General features: G+C 37.7%; 1 protein-coding gene across 1 annotated transcript in view; it reads right to left on the reverse strand.

The window, feature by feature from the left end:
- Nucleotides 1-20,051, reverse strand: part of atrnl1b (attractin like 1b) — a 947,890-nt gene that overhangs the window by 728,735 nt on the left and 199,104 nt on the right. The gene's annotated exons all lie outside the window — the stretch shown is intronic.

The following is a 20,051-nucleotide window of genomic DNA, read 5'->3' on the forward strand; positions in this document are numbered from 1 at the left end:
TGGAAACAATTTCTTCGGAATTACCACTACAGATTTACACTAAATAATTGACAGATTATGAAGTATGTGCTTAGTGGAGAAGGTAGACTTTAAATTGTCCTCAATTATAATTAAATGTCCTTTCTGGTCTGCCATGTTTGCATCACATATAGTCAAGGTGGTTAAAAAGGCATTTGACACATTTGCCTTCATGGCTCGGCCCTTTGAGTGCCCCATGTTGAGGTTGTACAGGACATTGGTGAGGCAACTTCTAGAGTACTGTGTCCAGTTGCGGTCACCCAGTTATAGGAAGGATATTATTAAGCTAGACAGGGTTAAGAAGAGAATTACCAGGATGTTGTCCGGTATAGAGGATGTGTGTTATAAAGAAAGGCTGGGACTTTTTTCACTAGAGCATAGGAGGTTGAGAGGTGACTTTATAGAAGTTTCTAAAATAATGAAGGGTAGAAATAGAGTTAATGGTAGTTGTTTTTACCCTAAGATGGGAATTTCAGGACTCAGGGGTATATTTTTAAGGTGAGAGGAGAAAAATTTAAAAAGACAAGAGGGCCAAATTCTTTACACAGAGGGTGGTTCGCATGTGGAATGAACTTCCTGAGGAAGTGATAGATGTGAGTACAATTACAACATTTAAAAGACATTTGGATAAGTACATGAATAGGAAAGGTTTGGAGCAATATGCGCTGGGAGCAGGCTGCTGCGACTAGCTTAGTTTAGGATTATGTTTGGTGTGGATTGGTTGGACTGAAGGGTCTGTTTCCATGCTGGATGACTCTAAATGCAGTATGTTTTACATAACGGGTAACTGCACTCGGACTTCATTAACCCAGAATTCCAACCTAACAATATTGCAGGAATATTAAGGGAGGCCTGATAGAATAGCCAGTGAATGCATAAGACAATCTAGGACTAGGGAATGTAACGTACAAAATGAAGAATGGTTTTACAGGAAAAAAGTTGGGAAAAACCTCTACATGCAAAAAGTAATCAAATGGTGGAATCTTTTACTCAATAGTTGCTGCATCAGTTATTCATTTTAAATATAACATTTGTTGATATTAATCTAAAATTTGCTGATTTAGCCAACATGAAGTGAAATTGAGTGAGGAGAAAACATATGAAGCCTGGTGATGACTTCATAAGTAGTAAAGTTCTTGATTTTAAAGTGTCGTGTTTTGCTAAAAGAATGTTTATGTGTTTACATCAAGCATTGTAACTTAGCAGTATTGGATTGAACTGTCACAGTAACTCCGAAAAAGCTGAAGTTTTGTTTAAAAACAGACACTGAATTGGAGACAATAATGTGGATTATTTATCAGCTGAATTTGTGAACATAACACAATTCCACTGTGTAAATATCATTCAATTTGATCAAATGTAAAAGCAAACACAAGCTAAAGCTAAGATCAAGGTTTGTTAAAAGCAGTAAGTTTATTTTCAAAGAGACACACACAAGTCCTAATGAGTTGATTAAACTGGTTCTGGTAGTTGAAGTGTTTGTGATGTTTACCAGTGGTCAAACTAATCATTTGCTGGATGTGCAGCTTCTTTGAATGGAAAAAGTATGATACAACCTTGCCTTACTTCACAAGTAATTGGTTCTGAGAGTGGAGGTCCTATGATCAGAACCTAGAAATTGGGACAGATCTGGCTGATCACCTGTTCTGGTCTAATCTTCAGACAAGTCCTGATAAAAGCATTAACTTGTGATTGTAAGCATTGTATGGGCAAAATTTTAATGTTTTATTTGCATTTTGGATATCAAGGCAGTTCTAACAACAGAATATATTCAAAGTTAACTTGTACCAGGAAAATGGGATTAAAAGTCTTATTAGTAGATTAATAGATTGCTGTTGGCCAAATTTCAAGATATGGAGCAAAAGCAGATATATCGAGTTAGATCATATATCAGCCAGGGTCTGTTTGAATGACAGAATAGGAGTGAGTGCCTAACTGTCCTATTGCCAAGTTTCTTTCAGTATCCTCACTATATGGTTTGCAGCAGTACAGGAAAGATATTCTTAAACAAATTGGCAATGGCACACATTAGTTTGATCTACTGACAGCTGGCATGTATTCAGTGAGTTATATGGTGTCCTCTGTTGTAATGATTTGAGTCTATTGCTATGATTACTTCTTGGATATTGTCAAATTTTAACTGATACATGCAAGGCTGCCACATGGAATAATTCTGGAACATTGTCGAAGCATTGTGTAGACTTAACAGTTATATACAGCATCTCTGGAAATCATTTCTCTAAGGTCTTCAATATTATTGAGACCCAACTCCGTAAAGCCTGACTCTACTTTCATTCCAACATCCACAAATGGCACTGCCCCAGTAGACCCATCATTTCAACTTACTCTTTGCCTCATAGATCTACTTTTTAAAACTTTGCATTCATGATTTTTCTGTGGGTCTGGTGTACATTAATAAATTCCAGGCCCTAAAAACTGCCATGCCTCCTCCTTGAATGGATACCCAACCAAGCAACTATAATAACTCTTCTTTGCCTGGTTGAATATGCTCAGACTTTAAGGCTTCTTCTCATTTTATTTAAATAGAAGATGTTGCTCTGGGAGCCTTTACAAGTCCAACTGTAGCTACCTTTCTACCAGGATTTGGCAAATATTCTGGCTTCCAAGCTAACTTCCTTTCAAACCTCTTTTTGCCAGATCTTACTTTCACCCCCAAACTGGAACATTTCATCAATTTGTTTTCCAATTTCCATCCTTACCATACTTTAGAAAATGAGGCTGGGAAACAATAATGAAGCAAAAACAAATGGCAGAGAAATTGAATACTTTGCATCAGTCATCATAGTAGAAGACATTAATGGCATTTCAAAAATACTGATCAAACAGAATAAGAGGGAAAGAAAATAAATGCAATAGCTAATCACTAGAAAAAAAGTGTAAGCATTAAAGCTAATAGATTCCAAAGACCTGATGGGTTGAATTTTAGGTTATTAAAGAAATTAACTACAGAGATAGTGGACACAGTGGTTGAATTAAAGAACAATTTGATTCTGGAAAGGTCCTGCAGGATTGGTAAACTGCCAATATAACATCCATATTCAAACAAGAAAGGACGCCAAAAACATGTAACTAGAGACTGGTTAGCTTAACATCTGTCATTAACAAAAAGGTTTGAGTCTGTCATGAAGGATGTAATAGCAAAGCATTTAGAAGTACACAATATAACAAAGTGAAGTCAAAATGGGTTCATAAAGAGGAAATCAAGCTCAATAAATTTAGGAGAATTTATGAGGAGATAACAAGCAGATTAGATAAAGAGGAAGTCAGTAGATGTAGTATATTTGGATTTCCAAAAGGCATGTGGTAAAAATACTACACATAAAATTACTTCATAAGATATGAGCCCATGGTTTTGAAGGTAGCATATTAGCATAGCTGGGTGACTGGCGAACAAACAGGAAATAGAGTTGGGATAAGGAGAACATTTTCAGGATGGCAACCTGCAACTCGTTGAGTGTCAGAGGAATCACAGCAAGGGCCACAATTAGCCACAATTATTTACAATATATAATAATGTTTTGATTGAGGGAAGGTAATGTACTATTTCCAATAATGCTGATGACACAAAACTAGGTGGGAAGCAAATGGTGATGGTGAGTCTATAGAGGGATATAGACAGATTAAGTGTGTAAAAACTTGACAGGTGGAATATAATGTGGGAAAATATGAGGTTACACATTTTGGCAGAAATAGTAGAAGAGTTAAATATTATTTAATTGGAGAAAGACTGATTTATGAGTGACAAAAAGCAAGCATACAAATTCAGCAAGTAATAGGGAAAACAAATAGAATATTGGTCTTTACTTTCAAGAGAATGGAATATAAGAACAGGGAGGACTTGCTAAAACTGTACAAGGTATGAGATCCCAACTAGAATAGTGTCAGCAGTTTCAGTCCTCTTATCTAAGGAAAGATATATTGTCTTTGAAGACAATACAGAAAAGGCTCACTCGGTTGATCCCAGGCATAGAGGATTTTCTTATGAGGAGAAGTTGAGATAGATCAACACTTTGACACGTCTTGCACCGTCCATCATGACAGTCCTACATATGAAAGAACTGAAACCAACATGGTCATTCTAAAAGATGAGAGACATAACAAACAATTCAGGTCTTTTTCAATATAATTTCAGTTGTATCACACTGTAAACTTTTGCTATAAATTCTGTGTCTTACAATCTTATACTCCACAACCACCTGATGAAGGAGCAGCACTCCAAAAGCTATGCTTCCAAATAAACCTGTTGGATTATAACCTGGAGTTGTGTGATTTTTAACTTTGTACATCTCAGTCCAACACCGGCATGTTCAAATGCCATATTACATATGTCTAATAAATAGCATGTGCAGAGTGAAAGGAAACATATTTGTGTTGATTTTCAATAAGTCCAAGACATAGCCATGATTATTATGCTGACACACTGAACTAATAAAAGTACACTTTTTTATGTGTCTGCCCTTAGCTACTTTAACTAGGACATGCAAAGAACCCGCCAACCAATACCAGCAAATAAATTGAGTCAGTCAACCACTAGGCAAATTGAAGAATTTCCAGGTAATCAATCACATTTTGAATGCAAATTACTCTGCAAATCAAACCATTTCAAAGTGAATGGAGCAATTCAGTTATATTATTTAAATGCTCTGCCCAGTTTCAACTTGCCTCCTTTACAACTGAAACAATGCCTGGTAGTTAACTGTCAACCAGGATTAATGGGTTCGTTCTCCATGGCAGCAATTGTACAGGAGTCTACCAACCAACCAATCAGCACTCTCCTCTCATTTAGTGAGAATTTTAATTTTCCCCACAAATTGTATTCTGGCAAATTGTTTTATGAATGCAAGACATAAACTTCAACAAAATGTAGCTCTTTTTCAGCAATATTCAGATTCTGTTCAACCAAATAGCAATTTGGTAATAGCCTATTAAATGGTACATATATGGGCAACATGATGGCTCAGTAGTTGGCACTGAAGCCTCACAATCTCAGGAAACCAGATTAAATTCCAGCCTTGGGCAACTGCCTGTGTGGAGTTTGTACATTCTTCCCATGTCTGCATGGGTTCCCTCTGGGCGCTCCAGCTTCCTCCCACAGTCCAAACATGTTAAATTGCCCATAGAGCAATAGGGTAGGGGAATGGATTTGGGTGGGATACTCTTTGGAGGGTCAGTGTAGATTTGTTGAGCCAAATAGCCTGTTTCCACACTTTAGAAATTCTATGATATAGCTATGGTCAAACATCAATTGCTAAAAAAAAAACAGTAGTGCAGAGTTTCAAATACTTAAGGGTTGAAGTATTCCAGCACAATTTAGAAAGATCATAATGATATAGGAATACAGAATATGAGCAGCATCTGATTTCACCTCCTGAAATTCTTTCTGCAAGCTTACCTAGTTTGGATTACTGAGAGATACTAGGTAAGACACCTCTGCACCATTGCCTATTCTAACAAGATGAATTCATTTGATTGTTCTTGAACTGCATTTATGATACACTCATGGGATCTGCATTATGCTACAAATCCAGTCTCCTTGATCTAAAATAAATGAAAACAGTCAGTGAAAGACTGTGCATGATTCCTTGACAATGATCATTCTCAAGTGACAAACAGAGATTTATGCAGTTTTTGAAAAAGATCACTCAAATCACAGTAAGCAAGTAAGATTATTCCAATGTTAATGGAATGTATAGCACAAATTGGAGCTGATTCCACCACAGAAGGTAATTGCAGTTATCCCGATGGACCACACCATATTGAGTTTTGAGAAGATTTGTAGCTCAGGTGGAGGTTTTGGATGTCGATTTGCTCACTGAGCTTGAAGGTTCATTTCCAGATGTTTCATCACCCTACCAGGGTAACATATTCAGTGGGTATCAGGCGAAGAACTTCCGAAAATTCCTACTTTCAATTTATATGTTTGGGTTTCTTTGGGTTGGTGATGTCATTTCCTGTGGTGAAGTCACTTCCTGTTCCTTTTCTCAGGGGGTGGTAGATGGAGTCTAACACGATGTATGCTGGTAGAGTTCCAGTTGGAATGCCATGCTTCTAGGAATTCTCAGGCATATTTTTGTTTGGCTTGTCCTAGGATGGCTGTGTTGTCCCAGTCGAAGTGATGTCCTTCCTCATCCGTATGTAAGGATACTAGTGAGAGATGTTTACCCTCCCATGGTTTTAAAAGAAGTAAGTGTGAACACAGCAGATGACCTAACTAATGTTTTAAAATTCTCTCAATTCTGAAAATGTTCCTATCAGTAATGATACATCAATTTGTCAATCTAAAATAGGTGAAGGGCTAACCAGGAAATAATTAGTCAATTAACATCCACTGACCACCTGAAGAAAGAGAGGTGCTCCGAAAGCTAGTGCTTCCAAATAAATCTATTGGACTATAACCTGATGTTGTGTGGTCTTTAACCTTGTCAAGAAAAGGCTACATAATTAACGATAAATTAACTAAACACCTGAAGTCTTTCAAATAATATGGGAAAGCCAACATGGAGTCAAAAAGGGTAGCCATATCTAAGAAATTTAAGTTGGCAAAACTAATTGATAGGAGAGTGTTTTTGGATAATAATAATATAGACTTTTCAGAAGGTGATCAATAAATTCCCTCCTAAGTAGTAATTTATACAACTGGTGGAACTGATTTGTCTATATCTCCAGTCTGGAAACAATTACTCTTCTTATTTGTTGTCTGCAGTCGAACTTCTCAGCATTGTATCTGGCTTTCAATTGCTCTGAAATAGAATCGAGAGAATGACTCTTTTAAGTGCCCCTTGTTTTTAACCCTAATCAATTTCCAAGCTACCTGTAATTGATAGTTTGGAAGCATGAATCCCAAGAACCATATACACCAAATGTGCAGGAATCATACACCTTTATCATCGAATTTACGATAATTGGGTAATTTGCTCTAATTATCTGAAGGTTGTAATTAGGGATAAGATGTAGGAAAATACTGCATCTTTCATCAACCACCTCTATCAGCTCCATCAGACAAACAATGAAACAATCTATACAACCTAAGTATTCTACCCTTTTGGAATGTGTCATGCTTTAACTCCATATGGTTTGCAATCAGGTAACTGTTAATTTCAGTAATTTCTCATGATCCAGGAGAAATGCATTCAAGGTAGTTTGGGCAGAATCTATAACTCAAACTATTACATAATTTATGAAGGAAAGCTGGGAAAAAGTAGACTTTTCAATCTTTGAAGACAGCTGAGGGGAAATAAAGTGGCAAACAGCATTAAAAAAGTAAATATATATTACTACTGCTATGAAAGAGTTCAGAAAAGATTTACAAGGATGTTGCCAGGTTCGGAGGATTTGAGCTACAGGGTGAGGCTGAATAGGCTGGGGCTGTTTTCCCTGGAGCATCGGAGGTGGAGGAGTAATCTTATAGAGATTTATAAAATCATGAGGGGCACTGATAGGGTAAATAGGCAAGATCAACCACCCTGGGATGGGGTAGCCCAGATCTAGAGGGCATTAGTTTAGGGTGAGAGATGAAAGATTTAAAAGAGACTCAAGTGGCAACTTTTTCATGTAGAGGATAGTATGTGTATGGAATGAGTTGTGAGAGGAATTGGTGGAGGCTCATACAATGGCAGCATTTAAAAGGCATCTGGATGGGTACATGAATAGGAAGGATTTGGAGGGATATGAGCCAAGTGCTGGCAAATGGGACTAGATTAGGTTAAGATATCTGGTCGGCATGGATGAGTTGGACCGAAGGGTCTGTTTCCGTGCTGTACATCTCTATTACTCTAAGAGGCTGACAGTTCTGATTGAAGCTTATGGAACTGAAAATAAAATATTGATCTTGTTAGGAAATGGCTGTGCAGCAGGAGATTAAACAGTAGAGACAAGTGGATAAGTATTCTAATTAGTAGATCTACCGATGCTATTACTCAAAGACTCATGTCGGGGCCTCACTGATTGACCATTTTTTTAATGGTTGGATGAGGATTTAAAAATAATCACATACCCAAGCTACTGATGACAGAAAAACAGACAACATTCTAAACCACATGGATGGAAGGAATATCTATCATACAGAATTGTTATAGAGCAAGAGGAGGTCATTTGGCTTATTGTGCCTATATCAGACCTCTTACCTTGTGCCAATTTCCTGCCTACTATTTATATCCAAATACTCATTCAATGCCCTTGGTGCCTTAATTAAACCTGCCTCCACCACATTTCCAGGCAGTACATTCCATATCTAATGATTCGCTATGTGAAAACAGTTTTTCTCACATCACCGTAAATCTCGTTCTTTTATCCTTTATGAATGGGAATAGCTTCTCCCTGCCTACTTGGTCAAGCCCACTCATAATTCTTAAAACCTCTATTAGACCTTCTTTTGGCCTCTTCTCTCGAAGAGAAACAGTCCCAATTTCTTTGATTTATCTTCATATCTGAAGTTTCTTATTCCTAGAACCATCCTTATAAATTGTTTATGCACTCTTTTCAAGGCCGATAATGTGGCTTGCACAATTGTACACAATACTCCAGCTGAGGTTTGACGGGTGTCTATTACAAATTAAAAACCTCCTTGGTCAGGTATACTAAACCTCTATTAATAAAGCCAAGAATACTATGCATATTAACTGCTCACTCACCTGTCGTATCACCTTCATTGATATTGCACACATATACACCAAGATCTCTCTACTCCTGTACCCCCTTTAGAACTGACCTATAGAATTAGAATAGAAATCATATGCCCGATGTGATATTGTCTTTTAATGTGCTTCTCATTTCACGCTTTCCTGCAATGAACCTCATCTACACTTACCCATCCATGCCACCAACTTGTCACTTTGGAGTTCCAGATTGTCCTTAAATTTACAATTCTTCCAAATATAGTATCATCTGCAAACTTGTAAATTGTTCCCAGCACACCAAGGTGTAGACTATTTAAGTATATATTAGGAAAAACATATGTCCCAATATTGGTCCCTGGGGAATCCACTGTAAATCTTCCTCCATATCCATTGACCATTAACTACTCTGCTTCCTATCACTCAGCCAATTTTGTACCCACATTGCTACTGCCGTTTTTAATCCATGACAGAGAAACTTTCTACACAAGTCTGTTCTGTGGCACTGTATCAGATGCCATCTAAAAATCCATGTATATCACATAACAGCATAACTCACATGAATCCTCTTCAAAAAACTCCAGTAAGTTAGTTAAACATAATTTCACCTTTAGAAGTCTGTGCTCAAATCTGTAATCAACTAGTCTTTTTCCATGTGATCATTAATCCTGTCCTGAACAACTGTTTGTATGAATTATAGCTTCAATTATAAACAAAAGGGCAAAACTGCAGCAATACTGTAGATAAGCCTTGTAAGAAATAAATCACATAGATTTAGCAGAATGATACAGCACTGCAAAATTAAATTACAAGGAAAGATTACACTGGAAATTGGAGGACAGCAGATATGATCCCACCCTTAAAAAAAATGGAAATACAGAATGATTTGCCTAAATTCAGAAGGGAAAATGCTAGAGTCTATTATAAAGGATGTGACAACAGGCCACTTCGAAAATATCAGCCAGATTGGACAAAGCCAACATCGATTTATGAAAGAGAAATCACATTTGACAAATCTACTAGAACTTATTGAGGATGTAACTAGTAAAATAGATATGGCAAATATGCTTTATTCGGATTTTCAGAAAGCTTTTGATAAAGCCTATGAGGTTAGCATGCAAAATGAAAGCACGTGAGATTGACATAGATTGAGAACTGGTTAGTAGAAAGCAAAGAGACAGTAGGAATAACTGGGACATTTTTCATATGGAAGGCAATGATTAGTGAGGAACCAGAAGGATCCATGATTGGACATTAGGTACTCATAAAATATGTCAACAATCTGGATGAGTGAATCATCTTTCCAAGTTGCCCATGCCATAAAACTAGGTGTAATTGTGAATGGTGAGAAAAATACAAAGAGACTTCAAGGCAAGTTAGACAAGTTGGGTGAGCATGAAAATAGATGGCAGATAAAACGGAAGTGCATGGGATTGGGGTCATGTATCAGTTGGCAGACAGGAAACAAACAGAAGGAATAAATGGGTCTTTGTCACATGGCAGGCAGTAGCTAGTGGGGTACTGCAGGAATCAGCTATTCACAATGTATAGTAATGATTTAGATCAGGGAATGAAATGCAATATCTCCAGGTTTGCAGACGACCAAGCTGAGTGGAACATTGAACTGTGAGCAGCTTGCAGAGATACTTCAGTGTCTTTCGGACAAGTGGAATGAGTGGGAAAATGTATGGCAGTCGAACTATAATGTGGATAAATGTGAGGTTGTCCACTTCATAAATCAGGACATAAACAGGTAGGCAGATTATCTGAATGGTGATAAATTTGAAAAGGGCAGGTGTAACCAGACTTGGATGTCCTTGTACATTAATCAGTGAAAGTAAACATACAGGTATAGCACGTGAAAGTGACAGCAAATGGCACATTGGCCTTCATACAAAAAGAATGTGAATACAAAAACAGAGATGCCTTACTGCAATTAAACAACTAATCCTGCAGAACCCTCTGCCACAGCATGCGCTTTCGGCCAAAACATCGAATATTTTCAAGAAGAAGTTAGATATAGTTCTTTGGGCTCAAAGGACAAAGAATATTGAGACAAAGCAGGAATAGGGTCAACTGTTGCCTGATCAGCTGTAATCATATTGAATAGCAGAGCAGACTCGCAGGGCTAAAATGCCTATTTTCAATGTATCTTTGGCAGATGCAGTATAATGTAGAAAAGTGTGAAGTTATCCACTTGAGTCAGGAAAACAGAATGGATGAGTCTTATTTAAATGGTGAGTAATTGGAAGATATGGCCTTTGAAAGCAAACATGCAGGTGCAGTGTGTGTGGAAAGTAAAATGTATTCTTGACCATTATTACAACAGAATTTCACTCAGGGTGGTAACTGTGGAATTCTCTACCACAAAAGGCTGTGGAGGCCAAATCACTGAAATTACTGAATATGTTTCAGGAAGAAATACATTTCTAGACATTAATTGCATCAAGAGGTATGGGGAAAGTGCAGAATTATGACACTGGGATACAGGATCATCCATGATCATATTAAACATCACAGTCAGCTTGATGGGGTGAATGGCCTATACCTAGTCTCTACATTTAGGCTAACGTTGTATTCTGTATAATTTAGAACTATAAGTGAGAATTGGATTAAAGTTTTCAAGCTACAAAGGGAAAAAGTGATAGAATGAAAAAGAAGAGCTATTTCCTCTGGTATGAGATCCATAAACTCAGGAGTTAGTAAAAACAATTAGAGCTAAGCAGTGAAGACAAGAGGTACTTCTGCACACTGTTATGAAGTTGAGGGTGTGTACTGTAACTTTAAGAAAGCTATTTTGCACTGAGAGCTTACAAGGCACCTGTCATGTGGCTGACTAGCAGTTTTAGAGTGTACTAGAAAATTGAAAATATATAACATTTGGCTGTGAAACAAAGACCTGAGTTTTTGATGCTGTTTTCACAATAGTTCGAATTTAAACCAATCAAGATACTAAAACCCAATCGAATTTTAATTTTACTGTTTTGACAACATTAATCCAATGAGACGATCCAATGTTTGGGATATAAAGAAGCTAGCATTTCGAGATTGGCCAGAGAGGATGAGTAACTGACACCTAGAGAGAGACTGCCATTCAAAACCCTCTCTATCAAAGGTACCTTTTCATATGAAACATCTTTGCAGCAAAAGACTAAAGACAGCCCACGGAGATCTTCAGCCAAAAGGATGGCACCATAGACAACAGCCACTGTGTGGTTTTGAACTTAAGTTAAAGTAATTTTAATACAATGTTTTATGGGAACAGTATATTATTATAGAGTGGGAGGTAGATAACAAGCATTTAAGAGAAAAGAGGTTTAGAGTTATAAATAGTAGTTGTTAATGAGTTGAAGAATAATTATTTTTGCTTTAAATAGCAGAAGTTGAGAGTTCTTTGCCACTCATACTTTAACAGATTACGAGGCGAGGTGAGCTTTTCTGGGTGTTTGGTTTAACTTGCAGAAGGGTTCACCACCGTGTCGTAACAACACAAAAGGTTGCCAGAAATTTGAAACTCTCTTTTACAAAGAACATTGGTATTACATCAGCTTTAACTTTACATCTATCAACAAGATTTTTGTTACCTTACAATCACAAGGAATGTGGAGCAAGAAGAGAAATATAGATACAAGATTATAGATGCAATATAGATACAATAGCCACAATCTCCCTGAATGACCAAACAGGGTTGATGGACTAAATGCTCGACTCCATTCCCATGTTTCATTAATTAAAGCTTAAAATAAGTCATCAAATTAGAATTAAAATTTCACTGGTCAATTCCAACATGCCACCAACTTTCTGTTCTCAGTAAACTTGAGGCCATCCTTAATTCTATCCTCATCCAATTCATAACAGGATCCATTCATCTACCACTCGTGTGTTCATTCGCAGACACTGGTTCCTGGTTAAACAAGGACTCTATTTTAAAATTCTCATCCTTGTTTTTAAATCCTCATATGGTCTTGTTACTTCCCATCACTGTAACTTGCCCAGTATCACTACCTCCAAAACCAAAAGAGAAAATGCTGGAAAATCTCAGCAGGTCTGGCAGCATCTGTAAGAGCTTTGACAAAGGGTCAGTTAGACTCGAAATGTCAGCTCTTTTCTCTCCTTACAGATGCTGCCAGACCTGCTGAGATTTTCCAGCATTTTCTCTTTTGGTTTCAGATTCCAGCATCCACAGTAATTTGCTTTTATCACTACCTCCAAGATATTTTCATTCTGATAACTCTGACTAGATATCCTTAACTTAATCATTTTACTATTTGCAGTCATACTTTCAACTGCCTAGGCCCCGAGCCCTGAAATTTAGTGTTGGAGGTGGATAGAAGATTATCATGGATATCATGGATAGAAGATTAGCAAACTAATAGAGGTCAGAGAGTTGACATAAGGGGGCATTTCCAGGATGGTAACATATCTAGTGCCACAGGGATCAGTGTTGGGGCCATGATTATTTATAAGATACATAAATAACTTCCAAGAGGAAAGTAAATGTACAATAGCAAAGTTTGCAGATGACACAAAAATAGATCTAAAGGCAAGTGCAGAGGATGACATAACTTTGACACAAAAATAGGTCCGAAGACAATTGCAGAGGATAACACAATTAGTCTGCAGAGGGAAATAGATAGGTTAAGCCAGTGAACAAAGATATTGAGAAAATGGGGGGTTATGCACTTTGGCAGGGAAAAAAAGGGAAGCTGAATATTATGTAAATTCTAATGCACAAATCGCAAAAGGAAGGCATGTGGAAAAACAGCCTTCATTTCAAGAAATGGAGCATTAAAATAGGAAGCCTTGCAAAAACTATAAAAGGCAGTAGTCATATTGCAAAGAAGTTTTGACCCTTATCTAAGAGAAAATACACTGGCATTGCAGACAACCCCCAGAAGATTCATTAAGTGTGAAGGGACTTTCTTACAAGGAGAAGATGAGTCTGTACTCACTGAAGTTAGAAGGATGAAAGATGGCCTTATTGAAATATACAAGGCTCTTGAGGGACTTGACAAGGAAGATGGGAAAGGTTGTTTCCCCCTTGTTGGACCACAGGGCATAATCTCAGAATAAGAAGTCACCCTTTCAAGGCAGATGAGAAGGAATTTCTTTTGCCGGGGGATAGTGAAATTGTAAAATGCTTTACAATAGAGGGTTGTAAAACCTGGGTTGTTCAGTATATTCAAAGCTGAGATGGACAAACTTTTTTAATCAGTCAGGAATCAAGGGTTATGGGGAAAGAAAGGAAAGTAGAGTGGAAGATCATCAGATCACCTATGATCTCACTGACTGGCACAGCAAACCTGGTGGATTAGATGGCTAATTTCTGCTCCCATGTCTTCTAGTCTTATGGTTCCCATTTAAATGATCCATCTCTCTCTTCTTTACATTTTGAAGTTCCAAAAACCTAACTCTTTGACCATGTTTTTGGTTGCTTGCTCTAAAATCTCTATATGTGGCTTGGTTTTAATTTTTCCTCTACACTGCCCATGCCATGGCTTCAAATGTTTCAAATGTATAGGTGCTTTATAAAATTTTATTGTAGAAAAGCAATGCCAGCATGTAAGAAATATTCTGCAAAAACAGTGGTTAAGCTGCTTTTCTCACTGATTAACATGTTAGAAATCCTGCCACAACATTTTCATTTCATTTCATGACAAAACATTTTATTCAAAAGTCAAAGAAATGTTTTCATCCCTATAATAATTAAAATTACATAAAAATCTATGTTTTTCCCAGTATTTTCAAATGTTAATGTGCTTCAGTCGAATATTTTGTTATTCATGGATGAATCAACCTACTGATTCTATTTTAAAAACACTTTCCGTCAATAATACGCTGTTTGCATTTTCTGTACAAACACTATTCATTATTGATTTCACATTTAATTACTTGGGAAATAACAACTAATTATCTCTCTGGCATACTTAGAGATTATTTAAGGTACTACTATCAAAGTTGTAAATCAAAGTTACGATCCACAAGAGCTTTACAGAAAATTTTCCACATTGTCACTAGTTTATAAAATATCGAACTATACGTCAAACAACTTCCCAAATTCCTTTCCAAGAAACAAAGCAAATCACTTTATAGCTATTCTAAAAACAAGAACATGTGTTCACACAAAAAAAAAGCCTCTGCTTTGGATTTGTACAGAAGGCATAGGTTTAATTATGGTAGTTTGAGCATTCTCAGCATTGTTAGAATCCCCAGTGAAACCAACATTTTTAAATGAAAGATAAATTTTGTAGGCACCAACAGAAATTATTGAAAACCAATCTTTAACTGTTTCAGTCTTTTCCTGTAGTGCCAACTATACAAAACAATTTAGAAACATCTTAATGCAAAGAGCAAAAGGAAAGATTCAACCTGTTACACACCAACAAATCTTCAGAACCAAGCCTGGGGAAGGTTATTCACTTTAAGATTTCTTTATTAACTGACTTTTCTGAAATTCTCTGTCTCTCACAGGATCATACACTCTTTTCAGCACTGTATCCTGGAGACTTCCACAAACTAAACTTTCACCCTGAAGACTTCGACAGAACTGAAACTGGTACGATTTCTTCTAAACTTGTTCAGCTGACAGTCCGTGCTACCAGTCACAAGCTACTAGGAAAGCTAATGGAATGCTAGCTTTTGTTGCAAGACGACTTGAATAAGTAGTGAAGTCTTGGTTCAATTGAATAGGAGCTTGGTGAGACCTCACTTGGGATATTGTGCGCATTTTTTATCTCCTTATCTCAGGAAACATATTGTTGCCATAGAGTGCAATGAAGATTTGTTCCTGAATGATGGAACTGTCATATGAAGACAGACTGGCAAACTGGACTTGCTGTCTCTAGAGTTTTAAAAGATGAGGGGTAATTTAATTGAAACATACAAAATGCTTAGATAGACAGGGTAGATGCAGTAAGATGTTTTCTCTGGTTGTGGAATCTAGAACCAGGGACACAACCTGAGAATAAGGAGGATGCCATTTAGCACCTAAATGGGGTATCTTATTCAACTTTGAGGGCAGTGAGTCATTGGAATTCTGTGCCCTGAAGACCATGGAAACTCAAGTCATTAAACTTAGAGGTTCATAAATTTTTTGATTATCAAGGGCGTAAAGGGTTATGGAAATTATGTAGATAAAAGGCACTGAAGTTTTCAATCAGCCATAATCTTATTCAATGAATGAGCAGGCTTGATGGGCTGAATGACAATTACTGTTCCTATGTTCCTGCCCATCTGATTCGATAAATAGTAAAACTAAACTTTGTAAGCATTAACTCACTAGGTAGGAAGGTTGGAAGAGGAGTAGACCATTTAGCTCATTGAGCCTGTTCAACTATTCAATGAGGCCATGGCTGATCCATGGCATTATACCTGCTTTTGGTCCCTATACCTTAGTTTAATAAAAAATTACCTTTTTCAAATGTAAAATTAACATCTGATCCAGCACCCTCTGTCACCTGTGGAAGAGGGTCCAAACATCTTGCACCCTTTGTCATACAGTCATATACTCATAGAGGTATACAGCACAGAAACAGATCCTTTGGTCCAACTCATTCATGCCGACCAGATATCCTAAGTTAATCTAGTTCCATTTACCAGAACTTGGCCCATATCTCTCTTAACCTGTCCCCTTCATATACCCATCCAGATGCCTTTTAAATGTTGTACTCGTACCAGACTTTGTCTATTTACAATATCCATGCCCCTCATGATTTTACAAACCTCTTTAAGGTCACTCCTCAGCCTCCGACACTCCAGGTAACACAGCCCTAGCCTATTCAGCCTCTTCCTATAGCTCAAATCCTCCAACCCTGGCAATATCCTTGTAAATCTTTTCTGAACCGTTTCAAGTTTCACAGCAGCCTTTTTATAGGAGGGAGACCAGAAATGCACACAATATTCGAAAAGTGGTCTAACCAATGTCCTGTACAGCAACAACATGACCTCCCAATTCCTATACTCAATGGTCGGTGTGTAGGAGTGCTTCCGAATATCTCTCCTGAATGGTCTCACACTAATTTGCACACAATGCCATCTAGTTCCAGAATCCCCAAACAGTGGAAATAGTTTACATTTACCTACCTTGTCTTTTCTTAATAATATCTTGTAGAGTTCGACCAGGTCATCTCTTAATCTTCTAGATTCTAAAAAAAAATACCTGATTTGCATAACCTCTGTGCATAACCCAACACCCTGAACCAGGTACCATCCTTGTCTCACAAGCTGTTTACAAGTTTTCAATAGACAGCTCGGCACATTTGTCTTAAACCCTCTCTTCAAAAAAAAACGAAACAAAATACACCTCTTAAAGCCATAGCACTGTCACAAGCTGAACCCCCAAATCTCTTTAGACATCCACTGTATTTAACTACATACCATCTAGAAAGTATCATTTTGAATACAACCAGTTCTGCCATAAACGTGTTTCTTCAAAGCAAATTGGTTTTAACGTGATGGAAGAATTTAGATCGTTATTTGTGGAACACAATTTATTTTTACCTGTATAGGCTATAATGTGATTCTGGCCCCATTAGGTTAAATGGTGTGTCTATGACACGGTTTGCTCATAACACAAGATTGGACAAAAATAGGACTATCACATTATTTCAAAACTAACTGTTCATGCTTTCTTGGAAATAACAATTGAACTGTTTTGAGAAAAAAGATTTTCCGGACCTCAAAACAAAAAGTCCCTTTCTCAGAACTGAAAACTAAAATCCACTTTTCCTCCACTTTTGAATCCAATTTCCCATATCAAAATACCAACAAAGTAAAAACACATTATAAAGCCAAAGATGTGGAGCAGTGGAGTAAGCTCACCCAATTTGTCCATTTTTCTTTTTCATTTTTTTACTTTTTTGTCTTTTCTTTGAGTCATAGAGCTGTACAGCATGGAAACAGACCCTTCGGTCCAACCCGTTCATGCCAACTAGATATCCCAACCCAATTTAGTCCCATCTGCCAGCACCTGGTCCATATCCCTCCAAACCTTTCCTATTCATGTACCCATCCAGATGCCTTTTAAATGTTGCAATTGTACCAGCCTCCACCACTTCCTCTGGCAGCCCATTCAGCACACCCACCGCATTCTGCAAGAAAAAGTTGCCCCTTAGGTTTAGAGTGAGAGGGGAAAGATATAAAAGAGACCTATGTCCTCTAGTTCTGGACTCCCCCGCCCAAGGGAAAAGACTTTGCCAATTTATCCTATCCATGCCCCTCATGATTTTATAACTTTGTCTATTTATCCTATCCGTGCCCCTCTAGAAGGTCACCCCTCAGCCTCCGATGTTTTTAGGGAAAACAGCCCTAGCCTATACAACCTCTCCCTATAATTCAAATCCTCCAACCCTGGCAACATCCTTGTAAATCTTTTCTGAACCCTTTCAAGTTTCACAACATCCTACCGATAGGAAGGAGACTATAATTGCATGCAATATTCCAACAGTGGTCTAACCAATGTCCTGTGCAGCCGCAATATGACCTCCCAACTCCTGTACTCAATACTCTGACCAATAAAGGAAAGCAAACCTTCTTTGCTATCCTATCAACTGCAACTCCACTTTCAAGGAGCAATGAATCTGCACTCCAAGGTCTTTTTGTTCAGCAACACTCCCGAGGATCTTACCATAGTGTGTAAGTCCTGATGAGATTGATTTCCCAAAATGCAGCACTCGCATTTATCTAAGTTAAATTCCATCTGCCACTCCTCAGCCCATTTCTTGTTTTTCTTTCAGTTTTTACCCTGGTTTTTTTTGACTTACTTATCTTCTGGCAAGAGCTCGGTTGTGGAGACAGCAGTGGTCACAGCATTGCGGCTAATTCAGTCCAAAACATGGCGGCAGCTGAGGGCCTGGAGTGGGGACGTTGGGGTCCAGAGAGTGGCAGTGGTTGGAGGTCCGAATCAGGACTTTAACAGTCGGAGTTCAAGCCCAATGCAGGATGAGCAAGGAGTGAGGAAGGTCCACTGATATCTGCAGTGAAAGCAAGCAGCCCAAGGTCTCCCAGAGAGCAGGCCAAAGCAGAGATTGAGTCCTTGTAGGGAATGTGGCCCAGCATGGCTAAGCACTTAAGAAAGATTTTAACTTTTAACTTTATTTCTTTATTTTTCTACTTTGTATCAAGATTTTGTACCAAAGATGGTGCCAGGAATGCCAATATTGTACACTTTTCACTGTACTCATGTAATTTTGTACTCGAGTACACTTGACAATAAAATCTAATTTTAATTCTAAATATGACCTAGAAAGCAAATAATAACCAAACTGAACAAAAGGCACAACTGCATTTCCTAACAAATGCGATCAGGTGCATCTTGCAACATGTTTTGTTGCGCACTGCATTTCTGACAGACACATATAAAAGCAAGTCCAAAGTCCAACTCTCTGTCAGGTTAATTTCTCACTTCCACACTAAGAAAAAAAATGTCCTTTGGAGACAATCTACTCAGCCAGAGGCTTCCAGATCCAATTTTCATAAAACGTCCTATGTTGGAAGGGAGGAAGATAAAACAGGAGACTATAGGCTAGTTATCCTAATATCTGTTGTTGGAAAAGTGTTAGGAGTCCATTAAATTAGAAATAGCGGGGAATTCAGGAAAGCTAACATAGAGTTAGAGTTAGTGTGTTTTGTGAAAGTGACAAATGTTTGTCAGGTTTGAATGTTTGACAAATTTTCTGGAATTCTTTATGGATATCGAAAACAGAGATGATAAAGAAGAACTGGCATATATAGTGCATTTGCATTTCCAGAAGGTATTCAATAAAGGTGTTACAAAAGGTTATTGCACAAGATAAGAACTCATGTATTGGAAAAATGCATTAGCACAGGTTAAGGTGGATTGATTAACACACACAAGACAGTATTGAGATTAATGGTCATTTTTAGGACAAAAGGACATAGCTAGTGGAACGCCACAAGAATCTGTCCTCAGGTCACAATTACATACTATCTATATTTATGATTTGTTGGAGGGGAGATAATACATCCAAATCTTGTGATGATAGAAAAAATGGGACAAAGACATAAAGAATCTGCAAGGGAATATAGACATTGTCACATTTGTTCCTAGTCAGTTTAAGGCAGGAAAATGTGAGGACATGCACTTTGATAGGAAGAATCAAAAGGCAGGATATTTTTTCAGTGGAGATAGGTGCCAAAAACAGTGTAGTGCAGATGGAACTGTATGAAGCACAAAAGGTAAGCATGCAAGTGCAGCAATACTTAACAGGTCAAATGGAATTTTATTCTTTATTGCTTGAGGCCTGGAGATTAAAAATGGGCAAGTCTTTTACAACTGTACAGGATGTTGGTGTGGCTGCACCCACACTACTGCATATGGTTTTGATCTCTGTGTTTGAGAAAAGTTACAATGGCACTGGAGGCAGTTCAAAAAAGATTCAC

This window comes from Chiloscyllium plagiosum, unplaced genomic scaffold (assembly GCF_037043375.1).
Source record: "Chiloscyllium plagiosum isolate Xiang-an unplaced genomic scaffold, Cpla_swu_hap1 HiC_scaffold_22, whole genome shotgun sequence".
Classification (NCBI taxonomy): Eukaryota; Metazoa; Chordata; class Chondrichthyes; order Orectolobiformes; family Hemiscylliidae; genus Chiloscyllium; species Chiloscyllium plagiosum.